Source organism: Carassius auratus, unplaced genomic scaffold (genome assembly GCF_003368295.1).
Source record: "Carassius auratus strain Wakin unplaced genomic scaffold, ASM336829v1 scaf_tig00214657, whole genome shotgun sequence".
Classification (NCBI taxonomy): Eukaryota; Metazoa; Chordata; class Actinopteri; order Cypriniformes; family Cyprinidae; genus Carassius; species Carassius auratus.
The window spans coordinates 765,001-787,295 of record NW_020527754.1 but is presented as its reverse complement, the minus strand read 5'-3'; the positions used below and the strand labels follow the sequence as shown (position 1 = coordinate 787,295).

At 35.2% G+C, this 22,295-nt stretch overlaps 1 protein-coding gene across 2 annotated transcripts in view; it reads left to right on the top strand.

Moving 5' to 3' along the window:
* Window positions 1-22,295, top strand: part of LOC113092589 (kelch-like protein 29) — a 247,263-nt gene that overhangs the window by 129,219 nt on the left and 95,749 nt on the right. The window lies entirely within an intron of this gene.

The window sequence follows — 22,295 nt, the reverse complement described above, 5'->3', positions numbered from 1 at the left end:
TCGAGACTCTGTTAGTCCAGAAACAGATGTTGCATATTCCCTGAGCAATTTTCACATTTAATGAAGCTTTTAATCTAGATTTAGATTGGCTTTCTAAGATCATTTTTTTTTTTTTTATTTTTTTTTTATGAGCTCTATAAAACGAGTGCAGTTTACTTTCCACATCGATGCAACTAGCAGTTGTCTCATAAGATGCAAAAGAGACAATTACATTAGACTTGCATGCATTTTTTAAATGTAACTGCTTAAAGCACAGTTAAATCAGTGGCGTTGAAGCAGATTTGGCTCTCCTGTCGTGAAAACTAGGCTCCGCTTACATAATACTGCAATCAAAATGGTTTATTTCTCTGTAAATGAAGGCTTATTCATATCAGTGCTTGCAAATGTTTATTTTTATAGTCTTCCCTGCTGATAAACAACAACAACAACTTAAAGTGCCACTATTATGGGTAATGAAAGGTTCAAATTTTGGTTTTGGGAGTCCCCAACAACAGGTTCACATGCAGGTTGACATGCATGCAAGGTCAATAAACACTTTCATTTTCTTATAATATGCTTTTTTTTTTTACCTTATTTGCTCAACAACTCCTGAGTTTTTCCAGGTCTGGGCCTGGAACAAGTGGGCGGGCAATATGCTAATGTTTCCTGTTGACATAAACATGAAACAGATTGGGATTCGTTTTAAAAACTGCACTTTTAAATGATTCAGAGTCGACAATTTATTTTTAGAGACAATAACTGTATACACGGTGCACTTTCAGATTAAATCTTAAAACTGTTAAAACTTTACAGGTTGTTTTCATTAAATTAGAACTATGTTACACACTGCATGAAAGGTCATTTAAAAAAATCCATAATAGGGGCACTTTAAGATGATGTGTTGGTCTAAGCTGGTTTAAGTTGGTCTTGCCGGTCTTCCAGCCTGACCGAACTAATAAATCTGGACAAAACTGCTAAAAACCATCAGGTAAGACCAGCCAAACAAGTATGGAGTCCAGCTAAGACCAGCAAACCACCTAAGACAGATTTAAGCTCTTTTTGTTAGCAGGGGTTTTCTGTAGTCTTCTGATACAAATATATATTTGTTGCAATATTGCATTGGTATTTCAGGTCCTCGTCTAAATATTTTATTTATTTGTTTGTTTATACATATTACTTCCTATAGTTCAGTAAATGAAGAAGCAGATCATCTAAAAAAAAAAAAAAAAAAAGATCTCAGTAACATTACATTTTTAAGTAAATCAAATTGCTTGCAAACTCAATAACTCCACTTTTCAGATCGCCTTGAATTTAATTACTTACCAATTTGAAAATGCATAAAATTGAGTAGAAACATCAGAAACGGCATGTTAAATGAAAGGAATCAGATCTGTTCTAGAATAATAATTTTTGATATGTGCATTAGAGAGACAAAAACTGATACAGAATATTTTTTTTTTCAGTCATTTGCTGCAGTATCAATCACAATCCCCAAAAAACCCCAAACATTGAATGGCAGCGTATGACTTTGGTGGTTATCTTTTTCCAGCTCAATGAATTCCCTTCACTTTCTTAATTAGCTAAAAACAGTTGGGTTCTCTTGACTTTGATGGTTGGCTGATTTATTCACTAACACGTTTCACCTTGTTGACCAAATTAACACATCAGGGCAATTTAGATCGAAGATCTGGTTGACAGAGAACTTGGATTCCCTGGTGGTTTTAGTTCTGTTTCCTGCTGCTAAATCCCTTTAAAGAAGCGCAGATCCTTCATGGGTCAGCACACACCAGCAAGGCTTTCTCTCTTAATACAGCTGTGTTGTGCTTAAGTGCAGTGGGCAAGGTTAGCAGCAGCAGCAGCATGAGGGTGGCTCCGGTCTGTGATAACATAGGTCCGGAGGGTCCTTCTTTGTGCTCATGGATGTTTTTTGAGATGGAACATGTTCCTGTCAAATAATGCTGAGCGTGGAATGCTTTATAAAAACTTTGGACAGTCTGTGCCTCCTGATGTTTCATACGGCTTCATTTGACCAATTTGGGCTCATTTGGGTTTGTTTGGCTGTTGTCCAGTTGGGAAATTGTCTCAGCTTCGGTCCGTTAACTGACCATCTTTGTCCATATTACACTCAAAATGGCAATAGCTAGAAGAAAATCAGCTGTTTGATTGGCTAGTTTTACAGATTTTTTTTTCTGAGTGAGATGGTGCACTAGTACACCGGAAAATCTCTAGAAAATCTGGATAGTGGAAGGAAATCTTTGAAAGATATTTAGATGTAAACTAGATATCCATCAACAGAACTCATATATTGCTTTGTTTTCTAAACTTTCTGTAAAATAATCTGTACTTATTACTTTTAGACAGACAATAATTCTGATTTTATTATTATTATTATTATTATTATTATTATTATTATTATTATTATTATTTTATGCAGATAGTCACCAATTTTTATTTTTATTTTTTTATTAAATATATTTCTTTGTTTTGACTTGTTTATTTATTTATTTATGTCAGAAAAACCCACTTCTACACATCACATTAAAAAAAACATACTGTGGTTGTTCAGACAAGTCAACCCAATCCAAAGAAAAAAAGGCACCAGAAATATATTATTATTATTATTATTAATATTATTATTATTAATATTCATTATTTTATTTAAAAATGTATATTTATATTTATAAAACATATGAATTATTGTCATTCATAGTATTCATTCATTTGTTTCTTTGTTTGTTATGAATTATGTCACCAGAAATCTGTTTTTGAAAGATTTTGTATATTTTGCGAAATGTACTGCTTAGTGTTTTTCCATTATTGATTTAGATTAACATTTGTGCAAAGCTTTTTTTGTGTGAAAACTTTGGATTTAATAGAATATAAGCTTATACTCAAAAAAGTGCTCAGTTATATTAAAGGAGAATCAGTGCTGTTATATCCATTGACAAATGAGCGATGCTACATTTTATCATTAGTTCACATCCATTTAATCTACAGCACAAAAATAAAGTCTGGCAGAGAAGGACTCATTAGAGTAAAATGCAGTATGCAATTCTACCTTCTATATTCCTTTTTCATAAGAGCTGATTTTCTCTAGGTCATACAGTATTTCTCATTTCATCTGAAAGGTCATTACACATATCTGACCGTAAATCTGTATCTGCTTCATTTATGATTGAAAACTCAGAATTTCTGTCATTGCGGTGCACTCATTGGTTGGAATCATTAACATATTCTTTTTCAAAAGTGATGAAACGAAACTTCAAGAAGTCGGGGAATTCAAGGTTGTTTCAGAGCCATTGAGCTGATTTATATTGTTCCTAGTGTCTTATCAGCATAAAAATACAGATTTGAGATTGCAATGAGGGAGTAAAGTCTTTGACATGCGGTGTTTAAGGCCGGCAGCTGTTTTCGGGGAAGACGCCAGTGGCGCTGCTCTGTCACACTCAGAAGGGAAGTCATGCTTCAGAAATGTGTTGTTTCTCAATGAGCAGCTGCCTAAAAACACTATATTTCACAGCGGAACAAGACAGACTGAAGACTGAGCCCATATTTTTAGACTTGCAAGACGTTGGCCCTGATTGGCACCAAAACCGACCTGAATATCTCATCTGATCAAGGAGAGCTGGTTCCTTGGTGCCAACATGTTGGCTGTGGTTTTCTCAATCACTTGAGAAGGGAATCTCTGTAAAATTCAGTGTGCAGCAGAGGGTATTTTAGGGACGGATTTTTGCTGGTGACAGAATTCAGAAGTAAAAGGATTATGCTGTATCACAGGCACATACAAACACAAACAGATTTGACTCACTCGTTGGATTTGAAATGGCAATTTATCACCACACTGCATCGTGAAATTGTGTATGTGTGTGTTTGGGATGTGTGTATTCAGATTTGACTTGCTAGTGTGTTGTCTGAATGACTAGTTAGTAGAGATGGGTACTGAGAACCGGTGTTTTTTTTTGGACCGCTACGTAATTGGGTCGATACCGGAGTACCGATAAGCTTCAGGACAAACGATACGGTTATCGATACTTGCGTTGTTTTATCTCCATATACTTCAATGTTAACAACAAATTAGAAGCTGCTGCTTGTCATTTCCCTTCACAGAAATATGTGGCCGACTTTTCTCAAAGTGCTTGTGATATTCTGCGTATGTGCTGTGTATGTGTGTGTGTGTGTGTGTGTGTGTGTGTGCGTGCAGTCAGTCACCGCGGCAAGAGTGAAATGTTCGTAAGTGTGCAACTTTTTCTGCGCTGATCTTCATTAAAATCACCTGTAACTCAGTGAATACTCGAAGAGACGAAGAGACATGAGAGAGATATCTATGGAAAGCATGTCTATTTTTAAACTAAACAAGTGCTGCCGAAAACAATATTCTGTGATAAAGTAATACATATGAAAACAACGCAATGTCCGTTTTTCATGTCTCCCTTCATTGTATCTAATGCGAGATTAACTATACCATATTTTCCGGACTATAAGTCACACTTTTTTTAGTTTGGCTGGTCTTGCGACTTATAGTCAGGTGCAACTTATTTATCAAAATTTATTTTTACATGAACCAAGAGAAATGAACCTAGACAAATGAAGCAAGAGAAAACATTACCGTCTACAGCCGCGAGAGGGCTGTTTTCTACACTGAAAACATAGAGCGCCCTCTCGCGGCTGTAGATGGTAATGTTTTCTCTTGGTGCTTGGTTCTAAATACAGTAAATGTGACTTATAGTCCAGTGCGACTTATACATGTTTTTTTCCTCATCATGACGTATTTTTGGACTGATGCGACTTATACTCAGGTGCGACTTATAGTAGGAAAATACGGTAATGAAATAATGGAATAAGACCCCAATGCATAATAAATTCACATACACATATTCATTAAATCATTCATAAATATATTGTTTTATATTATATTTGTTAGTAAATATATTGTACATTTTTAAAACATAATGTGTTTTATTTTATTAATGCTGACCTCCCCGATCAAGTTGGTTGTAGTGTTTGTAGTGTGTTGGTCTGAATTCACAGTTGGAAAGCTCATCCTGTAGTTCCAGCAATGCCCTTTTCCACATCCAAGTGACACTAGCACAGTGACTTTAATCTGTTTGCTTGAAAATGACAGTCGTGTTATCCAGCGCAGTTCCGACTCCCCATGAGTCCCGTCTCCGGGAATGAGTTGAGACAAGCTACTGGGCCGTTGACATGGAGGCAAACACAGACTCTTTGCAGGAAACCTTGTCTCATTAAGACAGATCGGCCTCGGGCCATGCGATATACGCCCTGCTACGAGAGCCACACGTGGAGAACTGAAGCTGCGGCTCACGGCCTGAGTGTGTTTCTCCTCACATTATAAATGAACAAGCATCTATGTTAATGAGCAGGGACTTGAGGAACGATGCCCTAACTCTGCAGGGATAAGCGCGTGTTGGACGACACAAATCTTAGATATCAGAAAATCGCATGTGGCAGAATGATTCAGAGTATTGTAATGTTCTCACAAAATCCACCTCATCCGATGCTCACGAGAACTCACTCACAGCTGTTTTCTTCAGTTTTAGAGCGCAACAGTCAGGTTTTGGAAATAAAATCTTTACTTGGTTTATTTCTATATCTTTATCATTATACTTTTAGATATTAAAGATTGCAGTTGTCAGAATAATGCATATTTGGCCAAAAAAAAAAAAGTCTAGAACTTATACCGTATTTTTCGGTCTATAAAGTCGCACCTGAGTATAAGTCGCATCATTCCAAAAATATGTCATGAAGAGGAAAAAAACATATATAAGTCGCACTGGACTATAAGTCGCATTTATTAAGAACCAAGAACCAAGAGAAAACATTACCGCTCTATGCTGCTCAGCGGTAGGCTACAGGAGCCTTGAGCAGCATAGAGCGCCCTCTCGCGGCTGTAGACGGTAATGTTTTCTCTTGATTCATTTCTCTTGGTTCATGTCAAATACATTTTTGATAAATAAGTTGCACCTGACTATAAGTCACAGAAACAGGCAAACTATGAAAAAAAGTGTGACTTATAGTCCAGAAAATGCGGTAAATTAATTTTTTACATTTATTTTCCACCATTTTTAATATGATTATGCCATTCACAGTGCTATCTGGGATTGTAGTCCTTACTAAAGCCAAAGTTCAGAGGCTTGTACCGTATACTTTTTTGGTTCAAATAAAATATTGTAATTTTTTGATTCACTTTAGAGCTGCTTGGTTTGGTTCATGGCTTAAAATATAGTCTTTTTTTTAAATCCCTGTGAAAAATTTGAATGGAAAAAATAGTTGGAGAACTTCCTCCGCTGAAAATGTAGGCAAGCACTTTATTGTGTCTAGATGAAAATATAGATACGTAAAACGATCCCAGTGTGCACATAAGCAGCCCCAGGAGTGTTTGGTGCTCTCCAGTACACCAAATCCCATGATGCATCATTGTAAATAAAGAGTCTGTGGTTTTAAAGCAAATCTGAGCTGTGGTGCTCACAAGGGCTCGGGATTGTTGTACTACAGAGCTCTCCAGTGTTGGAGCATCCAGTGTTCCCCTGCTGTTCCAGACAAATGACCTATAATGGCACGGGCAGTTTTGGCTGTTCAGTTAGGAAACTAATCAGTTTAGACAGATGATTAACACTGTGATACAAGGGCCACCCCAGGAGCGTCCCGCGTTGACGCAGGCTCTGCTGCTGCTTCTGTCTTTTGCATATACACTCGTGCATTATTAAAAATATTGCTGTCGTTGTGTCTCCTAATTATGAGCTTATCTGTAAGCCGTGCAGCAAGTTTCAGACACTTTAATGAGCGCGTTTATTTGTGTCCTTCATAGCTGTTGTTTTCTGTAGTCTTAACTGATAATCTGGAATAATAAGGTTGGTTCAAGCGATGGGTTTATCTAAAGCTAATACTGCTGGCAGTGAAATTATGATCTTTAAAACTACTGATGTTATGTACACGTATTATTATATACAGTGTCTTCTGAAACTGTTTGGATACTTAAGATATTTTAATGTTTAAATAGCATTGCATTAGTTACAATACATCAAATTATGATAGCACAAGGAAACTTTTCAGGAAAATCTATTCATATTTACTTTTCAGGCTTATTAAGAATAACATAATAATAGTATTATATTTTAATTATAGGCCTTCTTCGGAGTCTGGCGAATGGTAGTATTAATGTTGACCTATCGTACAGTATGTAATAAACATTCAGTGGAAGCAAAAGTATGTAATTCTCTTTTTACCCCTAGTATTTTTTTCCTTCACCTGTTGTCATGGTGTCACACACAGAGCCAGGTGAATTTGTGCTGAATGGAGTGTGAAATTACAAAAAAAGGTCCTACCGCTTTAAGATGCAACAGCAACTTAAAAGGTTTTTCTGTCTGACTGTATCTAAAAGCATATTTTTCTTTCATATCATCCATCAGGCTAGATTGGACACCCCAGTTGCTGTATTCAGCCCGTGGGCTGTTTCCGTATATTTGCATGTTGGCTGACTGCTGTTGTAAATCTGTGTGACTGTACAGCGCTGCATTTGGCCTCAACAACATTTCTTGCTTTTCTGGGGTGTTTAGGAGGATGAATGTGCTCTTTAAAATGTGAAGACATCTGTTGTGGCTGCATCGTTATTCAGGATTCCCTCCAAAAAGATTGAATGGGTTGCATGTTTGATTGCGGACTCATCTTGTCGGCGTGTGTCATGATGGGAAACATTGATATTTACCACACTTAAATTTCGCAGTTTCAGTAGCAAATTGTGCACCTGTTTGTGAATGCCAAGCAGGTTGTTTAAAAGCACGATGTCTGGGACTAGTCGCCTGACTGGTGAATGCAGGAAGCAATTTTGCTCTCTGTCAATGGAAGGGAAATAGCTGGTTTGTGATTATCTAGTGGTGTTTTTACTCCTTTGGCAGTGGGTTAGCATGTGCCATAGTTTGTGTGGATCCGTGTTCGTGATTCATTTTGCGAAAAGATAAATTATGCATTCAACGTCCATTTGCCAAACCTTAAAATTGAGACTGTATACACGCAATTAAAAGCATTTTTATTGCATGTGAATGGGGGCGTTTGGCTGGAGGAGGAAGCGGATGCTATTTACCTACTTCCCTGATCAACATCAGTAGAAGGCGGAGTGGAGATGAGACGGTTAATTGCAATTTCTTTGCTGTCTGCTGGTGGAGGCTGTGCTTGAGTATCCATATCAGAATTTATTACCGATGAGTTCATGTCTAAACTGAAGAAATATTTGATAAGGTTTAATAGAAAGTCTATCAAGGCTGTTTTCTGATTATACTGTATTCAGAACAGACTGTAATGTGAGCAGTGTAAATGTACATGTTTGTGTTTTTGAGAAAATAAGGTTTATGCATGGTTAGTGAAAAAAATATATACTTTTGAAGTCACTGAAATAAGGCCATAAAACACATACAGAACATTTGAAGACAAGACTTTTGAGAACTGGATGCGGTAGACTAGAGTTTTTGCCAGCATAATTGTTTTCAGCTTTAATAATAAAGAAAGCTTTCTGCAAATCTGCATATTAGAGTGATTTCTAAATGATCATGTGACATTAAGACTGGAGTAATGATGCTGAAAATTCAGCTTTGCATCAAAGGAATAAATTACATTTTACAATATATTCACATAGAAAACAGTTATTTTAAATTGTAATAATATTTCAAAATTTTCATTTTATTTTCGATCAAATAAAGGCAGCAGAAGAGACCTTAAGAAACATTTTACTGGTAGTGTATTAAATATAAAGCAATTCCTGCTGAAAAGGATGGTTAGAACTAGTTAGTGTTGGTTTGGTACTAGACTAGCTGAAAAAAAAAAGTCGAACAGGTTTGGAACAACATGACGGCGAATAAATGATGACAGAAATGTATAAAGCCTGCTAGAAAGCTTCACCCAAAATAACGTACATATATTTTTCTGTATATATTTTAGTAGTTATTGTTACTATTGTGAAACTAGTCCGTTTGCTATCCCAAACAGGAGCACGTAAAGTGAATTATTGTGTGGACTCATTCATGTTTTATATTGTAGTTACTAGAACAGAGAACAAAGATGAGCCCACGCGAGATCCTCCAATAATCCAGCTGCTTGTTATCATCATTTCTGGAAGCAGATGTAAATGCGAGCACGTCGCCCCGTGTGAGCATCTTCCGCCGCGGAGGTGCAAGGAGTCAACGCTAGATAATTATTTTGCCATCATCCATTGAGATGTATTTGGAGCTGAAGTGGAGGTTGGTGTGAGTCTCGTCTTATTATGGCTCTTAAGAAGGGAGCAGCCCTCTGTGAGCCATACATTACGTCCCCTGCAGTTAATATGCAGTCGGCAGGAGAGCTCATTAAGATTGATCATTCACAGACCGCCTCCTCCGTACCCAAACTCTGCTCTGCCTTCATTAATCACTCGCCTTTCAAGATAATGCTCCGCATCGCCTGACAGGTTCGCTCCGAGACACCGAACCGCGGCCGGGAAACTGCAGCCGCTCTCTCAGTTGTTGGATGCTCACGGCTTGTCCACAAACTGTCACCAACTCCTCGCAGAATAGCTTTTTTTCGGCTCTTCTTTCTCACTTTGCATCTTTATCTTTCTCCTCCTCTGTATGTGTGTCTTTCAATCTTTGCCTCTCTTGGTGTCTTATAAAACACTTTATTGTCTGCTGTGCGCTCTTGTAAACCATTGTAACTGCGGTTATTCTAGTTACTTATTCCAAGTTACAGTTATTCCAAGTTATTCCAAATATCATTTACTGTTAGGATGTAGTTTAATTTTTGAAGGTGTTAGAATAAGTAGATAATTTTAAAACCCAAAGTATTAACTGTTTTTGAATGTTTTTTTTTTCTTGAGGAAGAATGAGCTTTTACTTTTCAGAAAAATCTGACTTCAAATTTTTACCTTATTTAAAATGGGTGGGAGGAAAAATCCTTGACTTGTATAGGGGTCCTGAGCCATAATTAGGACCAAAATGTTACAAAGTCTTGGGATTGGGCTTTTTTGACATGGTAAATATGGTAGAAGCATGGTAACAACTATTTTTCTGGGGCATCACTCTCATTTTCTTTAGATAATGTAAATGTATTTGAAAATTCGGCTTTTGCGTCAAAGGAATAAATTACATTTTATAATATATAAAAACATAAAGTACTTTTTAAATTGTAATAGAATATTTGAATAGAATATAACTGTTTTTACAATTATTATTTTTTTAATCAAATATTGCAGCCTTGGTGAGCAGAAGAAACTTATATAGATAACTTAATATATATATATATATATATATATATATATATATATATATATATATATATATATATATATATATATATATATATATATATATGTATATATATATATATATATATATATGTATATATGTATATATGTATATGTATATATATATATATATATATTATTCCAAACTCCTGACCAGTATTGTGCACATGCATACTTTTTTTATTTATTTACAAAAAAGTCTTAGAATTATTGAGCCTAGAAAAAAATGTAGAATGTGTGTATACATCTTTTCTTGCTCTGTGTATTTTTGAAGGGGACTTGTCAGGGAAGATGAGATTAGCCTGTGGAAAACAAGACTCGAGGTTTTCCTGTGACATTTGGGAATGAAAATGGCTTGCCCAAACCAACCTCTGCTCTCAGTTGCATCAGACCGCTTTTTAAAAAGTTCATACTTGAGTACCGCTGATGTGTGTCCAGCCCTCATGCTCTCATTATCAGAAGTGTGAGAAACGAGGTCAGAGAAAATTGATGCCAAACTAGTTCCTTTCATTCTCACCCGGTTTTTTTATCCAACAAAGTGACATTCAAACGGCTCGCAATCAGAGGTGCCTCGTTTGCATATTCACCGGAGGGACGTTTTTGGTAACCAATCAGATCAGGCCTCTCCTTCCTGTGGGAACGCTCACATCAGGGTGCAGGTGGAAGCCAGCGGGGTGAACTCACCCCCTCCTCAGCAGGAAGTCTTGGAGGAAGTACAGTAGAGATGGAGGATGGGCTGCACAGCTCATTATACAGCAGCAGTGGTTCAGGACAGCCTCGTGCTCTGAAACACAATCATTTCAAGGGATTCTGGCTCTGTTTCCCAACACACATAGACTGTTTGTGTCCTAATCAGTTTTATCGAAGGTGTAAGGTGAGCAGGAAGTGTTTAGCAGGGATTTGTAATGCTAGAGACTTATTTGGCAGAGGTGAGGTGTGTGTGTGTATGGATAAGGGCTCGGTCTTTGTCGTTATGCAGAACCTTTTGAGCTCTGTGAATTTAAAAATTTTGAAAATGTAAAAATGTGCTGCGGAATTTATTTCCCCAATGTAAAGATTTCATAATTATATATAAAAAAAAAAATCCTAGCAACTGTGGTCTTAAGTCTTACAGTTTAGACTTTGTTCAGAGCAATTCTCAGAATTCAGACTTTATCACAATTTTGAGCTTATATCTCACACTTCTGACTTTATCTATCTATCTATCTATCTATCTATCTATCTATCTATCTATCTATCTATATATATATATATATATATATATATATATATATAAAGGAACATTATAAAGGGTTACTTTTTCCTCACAATTGCAAGTTTATTTCTGATTATTATTCAGGTAGGACTTTTCTTCTCAGAACAGTGAGATTATATCTTTTTACCCTGCAATTCTGAGTTTACTGTTTACTATATCTTACATTTCAGTTTAGTTTTTTTTTTTTTCAGCTTTTATGTCTCACATGTCTGAATTTATATCTTGCAATAAACGAGAACTAAATCAGAATTGTGAGAATAAGCTTTCATATTCCTGCAGTCTCAATAAGCTCCTGTGAAGAACAGTGGAGTATCATAAATCCTATAAATTGTAACACTTATATTTTTAATATTTTTGTTTTTTTCCTGCCAAAAATGGTCACATCCTGCAGATGGAAACTATATGCCTGTTTGTTTGGCTGTTAGGTGAACATACCGTACTATAGGAGTCAATCTTTAATCATTTCACGCTGTTTTGAGCAGAAAGTGACATTATTGTTATGTCCTGGAGCGCTGCACTAACATCTAAAAAAAGAAAATCCTGTCTTTACTCACTCTCATGTTGTTTCTAACCTTTGACACAGTTTTAGTTTTGTCTACGTTAGTAGGGCCCAGTATTGTTTTGAACCCCGTTGACTCTCATTATATGGAAAAAGCCAAATGAAACACATTTAGAAGAAAGAAATGCACACAGATTCAGAACTTCCATGAAATTGAATACTTTTTCAATATGTTTTAAAACACAATGGAGTGACACAAACCCTAATTCCTTGCAAAAATAATTAATTAAATTAATCTTAAACACTTTCATTCACAATTTCAAAATTTCAAAACAATTTCAATTCAAACACTTGAATTTAAATTCAAATTTGAATTTGATGTTTTTGTTGTCTTCCTGCTGGACTTCCTGGAGATGGAAATCATACAAGTTAGCTTCTTTATCATTGTTAGGTGAACAAACTGTACTGTAAGTTAAAAAAAAACAATTACAATTAAGGGTTTTCTTATATTAAGAGGGTTGTAATGGGCTGTTGCTTTTTTATTAAAGGAAATGTACAAAAAGCAAACAACATGGAAAGTGAATTTGAGGATGCAGGGATAAATTAAAAATACAAATAATACTGTCTGAAACATTCAATTTTAGAAAGAAACTTTGCATATTCTAAGGCAAATACTGCTTGAACAATTTTTCATGTTAGGCAATAAAGCAAAACTGACAACATCTGCTCAGATCACAACAAAATTATTTCAAATTAATTTCTATGTTCACTTCACATTGATGGCATTGTGTAACTTATGATTTATCTTATATGATATATATTTTAAAAATAAATGAGTGTGTTAGATGGGCTCATGAAACTGCATAAGTCTCACTGTAACAGGAGCAGATGCCAGCACACAGCACGCCAATGACGCGTGCATTTCTCCACTAATGAGAATGCATGTAATTAGGGATCGAGAAACAAAGGCGAGCGAATGGAAAAATAATGCATGCATGAATCACAAGCACTCACTTATAAAACGAAGAACTCTAACGTGCATATAGACGTCACTCTGTCATTGCATAGTTTAGAAAAGCTTTGCATGATAAATGCAGCTCAGTGGAAATCTTCCATAATCATTCATGTTGTGTCTGTAAAACAAACTCTAGACTCTAGACAGGCTAAAATACATATTGTAAAAAATAAAATACTTTATTGCTTAAAAATACACATTTCCAGAGCATACAATGTTTTGTATTGGTATTTGGCTCAAACATTGTAGTGCTTTCATGCTCGCATGGTAGAAATAAATTGATCCCCTTGTGCTTTACAAAGATAATCCATAATTGCCATCACCGGTGGTTCATTAGTAGTGTGGCTACAGCGAACCCATTCTGATAATAACTATTTTTTTTGTGGCTTCTCCTGGAACTGTGCAAAGCAAACTCCTTGGGGTCAAATCAAAGTTTCAGCAGCTATAGAGATTGTGCCTGGAAATGACTCTCCATACAAATCCTGAGCAGCTAAAGTGCGGCGTTTCTCGGAAACGTGGACTGAAAGCGTTTTCCTAGTATTATCATTGCTCAATTTGAATGCATCTGTTGATATAAGGCAAAGCATAGGTGTGAAATATGCTTGCTTTGACATATTTTATGATGCAAAAGTTGGAGTCAGCACTGTGTTTGTAGAAGTGAGCTCTATGATGTGTAACAGTACATGAAATGAAAGGCAATGATGTGCAGATTCCAAATACTTACTGGCTAATGCGTACTAAAATAACTCATGTAGTAAATGCACATGAAAGTGTGACAGATTTAGATGAATTCTCTAGATTTTAAGGCACAAATGGTTTACATTTGCTTTATTCAGATCAAGTGTGTTGAGTCATGTAAGACTTCTTGTGCCGTGCTGAAAATCATTTGCCTAATTTGGTGTTCACAGTAGATTGTAAATCTCTCATTATGCTATATTATTGCCAAATCTTGGATTCAATATTTATGTCAACTTGTTTGCTTTCAGTTAGAGGACAGGTTTTGTATTTCTTTTTGGAATTGACTGATTGTAGTCCTCGTTGATCTTTTTTGTCTTTTTTTTTGTGAAAAGGTGGGTAATTTTGCTAATGTTTTCTCAAAAACTGAAGTTTATATGCTATGATCAATCAAAGCAACACAAAACGATGTCTTTGATTTTCCTCCATCCGAACAAAATGAAAGCAGAGTGTAGCATGTTAATCTAATATCTTAATCAAAAATTGAAAATTATAAGAATTATTTATTTCCGAAGCTCTTTTGTATCAAAGCAATTGTAAGAACAAGATTAGAAGTAATTAAAAGCGCCATGGTTTTATTGATAACGGTTTGCAGTGATCTCCAAAGCAGGTTTTGTTTTGGGCAGACCCAGGGGTCATCAGTAAATGATTTCACAGCACAATACCAGCACAGATTTATTCTCGGAAATTTAATGAAGTTGAAACTAAGCACTGGCGTGAATAAAGATCATGATATCTGTTCCACCTGCTGAAACTAAGTGAAAGTTCAAGCATTTTTTTATGATTGGACAATAATTACATGTATGCACATACACACATTTTCTTTTCTAGTTCAAAAAAATGCTTATATATATATATATATATATATATATATATATATATATATATATATATATATATATATATATATATATATATATATAGAGAGAGAGAGAGAGAGAGAGATAGAGAGAGAGAGAGAGAGAGAGAGAGAGAGCATAGAATGTGTTGTAACAATGTAAAGGCTTTATTGTATAGAGGCTTGTTTTTGTTATGGGATTATAAATAAATAAAATGTTGCCTTTTTATATCACAGTTTGAGATAAAAACTCAAATGAAATTCTAAACTCAGAATTGCTCGGTTAATTGCTCTAAATTAACATTTTGAGTTGACAGCACTATCCTTTTGATGTGAAAATCATTTAGATAAACACATTTCTAATATATACACATATAAACACATATAAAATGTAGAAAACTAGTTTGACCCGCTTGAAATAAAATGTTGCTGTATTTTGTTGGTTAATTCACACTTTGGATCAAACTGTTATTCAAAACAGAATCAATTTAAATCTATATTTGAAAATGCATTTTATTTGAATTTGAAACATTCAGTTCTGTTGTAGAATCATCGTGCAATATTCCAAAATCAGGATTGCTTATTAACTGAAATAAATGCATTGGATTAAAAAACATTGAATTTCTATTAAATTTTGAACTAACTCTTGGGTAAAAGTAGGATTTGAAGTTTTTTTTTTTTTTTTTTTTTTGTATCTACTTATCTCGAAAAACCATTTCTGGAAACATTTGAAAGTGATTAAATTGTTGGAGGTGCTGATGTTTTGGGAAGTGTGCCATTTTTATTGTTTTAATTTATCTGTTTTAAACTTCTTTTCTGGCATAAAGTGACAAGTACGCCAGAAACCCAAGAGGTTTCTTTCGAAGCATAATGTGTTGGTGGATTAAATTGTTTAGTTTTTTTTTTAATTTGTTTTAATTACAGGGGAAGGAAAAAGGATCGAGAGAAAATTAGCATACTCCTGCTGCTCTGTTCTGAACTGAGATGCAAACATATTCAGCACTGAACCTAAAGACCAGTCTATCAAATATAATTCAACACTTTAAACGGATCTGCGTCTGTGTGTGTATTTGTACATCGCTAAGTTGTGGCCATGTGCTGAAAATAATTGCTTATTCCATGAGCTAATTGCTGCGATTAATTCAGTTAATGAGTTCCTGAATTAGTCAGATAAATGCACTTGCATGTATTCGTATGTGTGTGTGTGTGTGTGTGTGTGTGTGTGTGTGTGTCCATGCTTTGCTTGTCAATTATGAATTCATCACAAATGGCCTCTCCCTCAACCTAGATGAATCTGTATTGGAACATAACATTGCCTTGTAAACGAGTTTATTTTTAATTTACAGGGTACTCAACCAAAAGAGGGCCAAGTGGACTAATGAGAAATATATGCACACTTTAAGATGTTTTATTTGGAGCACACGTTTTCAGCCAATCCATTCATTTTCCATGCACTTACATTATTTAACTATTTTTGACATCATTAAGTGCATGTTTTCGCTTGTGTAAAAGTCTGTGAATGTGAGGGGAATTTTTTTTTTTCATATTTTTGAAAACTTCTTCAAGCTATGCTTCATCTGTGTTGAAAGATGTATCACCTGTCCTGGAGTTAAGATCTGATCATGGCCTTGATCTGGAGCCTTTCAATGGAGAGGATAATTTTTGTGAGTGACGAAATAGATTGGTATTTATTGTAATTAACAGTATTTATTATGTATGTATTTCTATTTTTGATGTTTTATGGTCAGCATTTCTTTCTTTTAAAATCTGAAATAATATATAGTTATCCAACATCCATCCATCATCTATTCATGCTCCATTAACTCACATTATTTAGATATTTTTGACACTTTATTCTATATTACTATATGTTATCACAAAAGTTTCACCAACATGAAGTGAACATGAAGGCGTGAGTATTTTGAGAGTATTCTCCGTGTTTGTGTGTCGTATGCTCACAGTGAGTAACACGTGCCCATGCTCTTATCAACCAGAGACTTTTTGTGGTACAGTCATCGCTAACTGTGTTTTGTCACAATCTATAAAGTTTAATCCGGCAGGAAAACAAGATGAACGGTGACAGATGGAAGTAACCCTATTTAAATGAGATGAATTCATACGAGATTGCAGAAGTGCTTGAAATTACCCATCAGGCCTCTTGCGTTTGTGGTTTCAGTCATTTTCCCGATGTCAGACATTCTTCTCGTTTTAATATCGGTTGATTAGATAATATTTGACTTCAGTTCTACTATTCATCTGTAAAGACGAAACGTGATGAAATGTGGTTAGAGTTCAGCCTGGAGTCCTGGCTCGTTTATTTTATATACTTAGTATATTTATTTCTTATGCCCATGGCTATATTTATGGAGGTTGTAGCTTGTCATTATTCTGTGCAGTCAAAGGGAATATATTTCACATCACAGCTCTGCGAGTCAGATAGTATCAGATCGTGAACTTTGAATTTGAACTGACCCTGCTGCTGCCACAGTAACCTTGATGGATTTTATTGCTGGCCTTTGCCACCTCAGTTCTGTTAGCTCGCTGGAGACTTGTTTGTGTAGCGCCATCTGTATGTGTGTGTGTGTGTGTGTGTGTGTGTGTGTGTGTGTGTGTGTGTGTGTCAGTATATGCAGCATGAAGTGACACCGTGCTGGTCTTGGACTCTGGGTATTGTAGACGAGAGCACAGACTCCTGACAGGCATCTCCTCCTGTATAAGACGAGGCCAAGGATCATTTGTCCAGCGAGGTGTACGGCACAGATTCACTGCCTCGGTATCGCTGGTAACTTGTCCCTGGATAGTCAACTGGAAAGAAACAAGAGTAGTCCACTGAGCTGCACGAATCTGCTGCTATTCAAAGCAAAAAGAAGAAGAAGAAAGCAAAAATACATTTTCAAATGTATCTGTGACCCTAAAAGAAATGTTCATGTTGTTTTTCTATTGAAATTGTACACTGAGTAAGTTAAGGCTTTCAATTTAAAATGTTAATATAGAACATTAAATTATTTTTGTTTGATTTTGATAACGCTAAGCTTTGTGCAGTTACTGATCATTTACTTGGTATACAATGAATGTTTCATAAAACAGCAAATTAATTGCAACATTACAATCTTTACATATTGCATTACAGTCAAATCTTACTGATGTTATGTTCGAAAATAATGACTATATTTTAATGATGTAATATTCAAAAGGAAATCACAGATATTTTTTCCAGGCTTCGTTTCGGTAAGATTGTTTTGCAGTGCTTCATAAATCGTACTCCCCTTCCATGCAGTTGCAAATGGACTCTTCCCCAAACGTTTTTCTTTTTTTTATTATTTGTAATGGTGACACACTTTACTGGCTTCTGATTGGATGTAATTTTTTTTTATTCATTCCCTCAGTAGCTACCATAGAATTGGCTCTGACGTGCCCTGTTACACCTTGGATACCAGGAATAAATGTTTACCTATTGCGCTTTGCACACCCCTGCAGGGACACTTGGATCGTGATGTATATAGATTATAAGGTTGTTCTAGGGCCTTTTCATGTCCATCTTTCCAATGCACTTAAATGGCCATTATATTACCCCTTCCATGTTGTCCATTCATCGTGAGCATGTTTCAGTTTAGTACAGTTCAACAGAATTGAAGCCAGCTCTGTGTTTGCGGTGTGCTCAAGGCAGCCATTCAGAAAGCGTCTGAGTCTTTGTGTCAGTGAAAGCTTTTGCATCTACAGTAAGCTCTCTCACCCATCTCTGCCTTTTAATTAGTCAGTTTTCACATTATGGACTCTTAAAGCCTGAAAAGATAGATTTTGAGGATCTCTTATTTTAACACAAAATATTCTGTGGTTTCTACGTTCTAAAAATGTATCACCGACTAAGTCAATTATATATATATATATATATATATATATATATATATATATATATATATATATATATATATATATATATATATATACCTTTTAATTCATATTGTGTTATTTTTGTTTAAATAAACTGCAAACTTAAATATTTGCCCATTTCTTAATCATCAAGACTACTGAAGATATTAATAAATAAACATTTAGAAATTAAATGTGGTTTTGCATTTGGAAGAGGCATACATTTATTAATGAAATTATGTTGATTTGGTCCTTTGTTTTTTATTATTATTATTGTAATGAATACTTATTTTATAAATACATTTATTCAGCAGTGATACAAATTTATCAAAAGTGACATAAAAAAATTGTTTCAAAAGAAATTAATTCGAAATTAATGCTGTTCTTTTGATGTAAAAAAAAATGAAACATTAAAAGCTGTTTTCAAAATTGATAATACAAAATATAAATAATAATTTAGCACTGGCAATAATTGATAAATGAGCACCAAATCAGCATATTAGAATAAATAAATACATATAAATATTTGATTATTCATTTATTTTTTATTTGTGTGTGTGGAAACTGTGATGCACTACCATTCAATGTTTTTAATAGTTATTTTATGAATATTTTTATTCAGCAGTGATGCAAAATAATCTTTTTTATTATAATTATTTTCATCATCTGTTTTAGTTTGATATTTTATTTCAAAACTATTTATAGTTTATTTGTCTCAGCAGTGAGCAGACAGACATCCCAATGAATGGATGGCTCAAAGTCTGTGTTTTTCTCCACAGTGCATTATTGGATTATTGAACTCTCTCTGTTTATTTGTGGTTAATGGACTGAAACCTGCTGATTGGCTGTTTAAGTCCACTGAGAGGCCAATCAGGTGAGAGGTGAGACTGGCACGGCTAATGACCTGCGAGTGATACATGTCTGACCATGAACCCTTTATATTTATGAGACATGTTAATGTAGTCTCTCAGGATTGTTTTTCATGCTACATTAGTCTTCTCCTCCCTCCACATGACCGTCGCACGCTAAAGTAGACACACACCTACAGAAACATCCACTTGTGGGCTGGATGGATGGAGATGTTAGCTACTAACAAAAAGAGTAGGTTACTGTTGAACCATTTACGGCGAGACATCCAATTATTTTCCTATTACATGCACAACACGCTCTGTAATTTCCAGTGTGTGTGTTCAAACCATCAAATCACATATAATCATCTCCACTACCTCCGTGTCCCTCTCAGGTTCGGGCAGAGGGGCTCACCTGCCATGTGATATTTCGTGGCCCGTGCTAATGATCGCTGTTCCTCGGTGAGCCTTGACCCTGGACCGCACCGCATAATTAGCTTTTCCATCAGCTTTTCTGCCGCGTCCAGCGACCTTGTGGGTGAGCCATTGTTTACTGACATCTATAGTTCCTCCTGTCTAGCTCTTTCGCTGTCGTTCGTTCGTGAATTGGCTGTTGTGTGCAGCGCTGGAGATTGGAGGTAAAAGCCGTGATGTTTGACGATGATTCACAAAGCCTTGCTGCGCCGCGATTCTAGCGTGATTCCCATATACACACTAACCTGTATAATGTGGAGCACGTTCACTTACATTATTCAAGGACTTTTTGGTTTATTCGAAATAGAGAACTGCTGTCAGGTTCATCATTGCTAATTAGCAGAGGAAGGTTTTGTGCTGTTGTTTAAAACATTTCATAATACATTTATGTTTATATCTTACTAAAAATCGCTTTGTGTGTATTTGAATGCACTCAAGATACAGCAAATTAGTTTTGCTGGTGATACAATTTTGGAAAAATAAATTGTGTGTGTGTGTGTGTGTGTGTGTGTTTAAAAAGTCAAAATGTCAGTTGTTACATTTTTGAAGATATGCATTATGTTTTAGCATTGTTAATTGCCAAAATCATCAAAATAATACAGAGAAATTTGCTAAATACTTGGAATTGCTTTATATTCTGATTTTTGTTTTTGCTTGTCATATATAAATCATATTGTAAAGTACTATGGGTTTTTAATAGCTTTTTAGCTATTAAAATTCAGTTTAGCCATTTTTGTTGTCCATCAATTAATTCTGAACAACAGTATCATCCATAAACAACAGTTTATAAAAATAATAGTTATATCTTACCAAAAATCTCCTTTTTTTTGTTATCTCACCAAAAATCTCCTTGTGTTTGAAAGCACAACTGTTTTGTTTTTGTTATTTTGTTCATTGCATTTTATTATAAATATTATATTTTATTGTTATATTTTTGACCATTTACCTTTACATTTGTATATTTATGCATTTAGTTCTTTTTAGTCAATTGCTTAAATTGTCAGAAAAATTCAGATAAATTTCCACAAAAAAAAAGTTAAAATGGCTTTATATTATGCAATGTGTTGCATATCAACTTTAATTCGCTGTAATATACTGTGGGCTTTTAATTGCGTTCTTGCAATTAAAATTCCAGTTAGCCCATTTCTTTTCTATTTATTTCTTTATTTATTGATTCATTCTGAACAGTGAACAACCAGGCCTCTAGTGTTGAAGTATCAGTAAATCAGCTGCTTTCTTTGTAATTTTAGACGGCCCTGAGCTTCATTGTGTTTGGTTTAGTATTGCTGAAGTGGCCGCTGTGGCTCAAGGCTCTCATTATTGTTCTGTGTGTGTGTGTGTGTGTGTGTGTGGGTTTGGTTGCCCGCTGCATTAATGTAGTTGTTCATTTCGCTGATGTGTTTACAATGCTGTTCCAATTGCTTTTGTGCTGCAGATCAAATTGATTGCAGAAATAACACATTGTTTCTAATAATTTGATTGGGTTCCCCCTCTGATCTTCTGAGTTGACCCGTGATTTCATGAGTAATTCAGATTAAAGTTAAAGGAATATGAATTATATTATGTCCATACACTGTGGAACATGGCTTTGTTTACTTAAAATGTTTTAAACCGTTTAAACTGATGCTTGCTGTCTTCATGGTCTATATCAGAAATGTTAGAATGAAAATTGAGGTAATTTTCTATATTTACAGAACATCTCCACCATCCTATGTTCCCAAACAATGACCACATGTTGGATTTTGACTAAAATCTTGCTTTACTAAATCAAATAAAACTCTTGTATAGGCTGTAAAGATCAACCAAGAGACACATTCACTCAGTATGAGCTGTTATTCATAAAAAATATCACAGATCTGGACCATTAGGCTGCAGAAATAAACACTGAGCGCTGAAATCACAGTGCTGAGGAAGTGGCGTGAATTAGCCGATGGTGAATCCGTTCAGAATATTTAGCCACAGTAACACAGTGTCAATACAGCGTGTCAAAACGGCTAATATTTTTGGATTGTAATTAGCAGCTGAAAATATGTTGTAGCTGTCAGGAATTGTGAAACAGAAAGTGGTTGAGCTGCGGCTGGTTTAGAGAGAGCGTGTTGAATAAAGAGACAAGATGGCGGCCGTTGCCATTTGGTTTCAAACGCTGCAGGTATTTTTTTTTTCATCAATGAAATGTTATTCCCTCTGCTTGACTTCAAACAAGCTTTTCTTTTGTTTTCTTTTTTTTGATAATGAAGATCAGAGAACACAGATATTTTTGTTTTTCTTAAAGAATTCAATGTATTGATGAAACTATTTGCGAGTTGAAAGTATTTTGCGATGTGTCTGCTTTTGCAGTAGTCTCTCTCTCTTTGAAGCTTTCTTTGTGTTTACAAGATGTTTGGCCTGTATTATGACGATTTTATGGTCTTAGAGCTTAAACACCAGTGTTTGTCAAAGAATATAAACTGCATTTATTTTGGAAACGAAATACCATTCATGTTTTAAACATTACCAT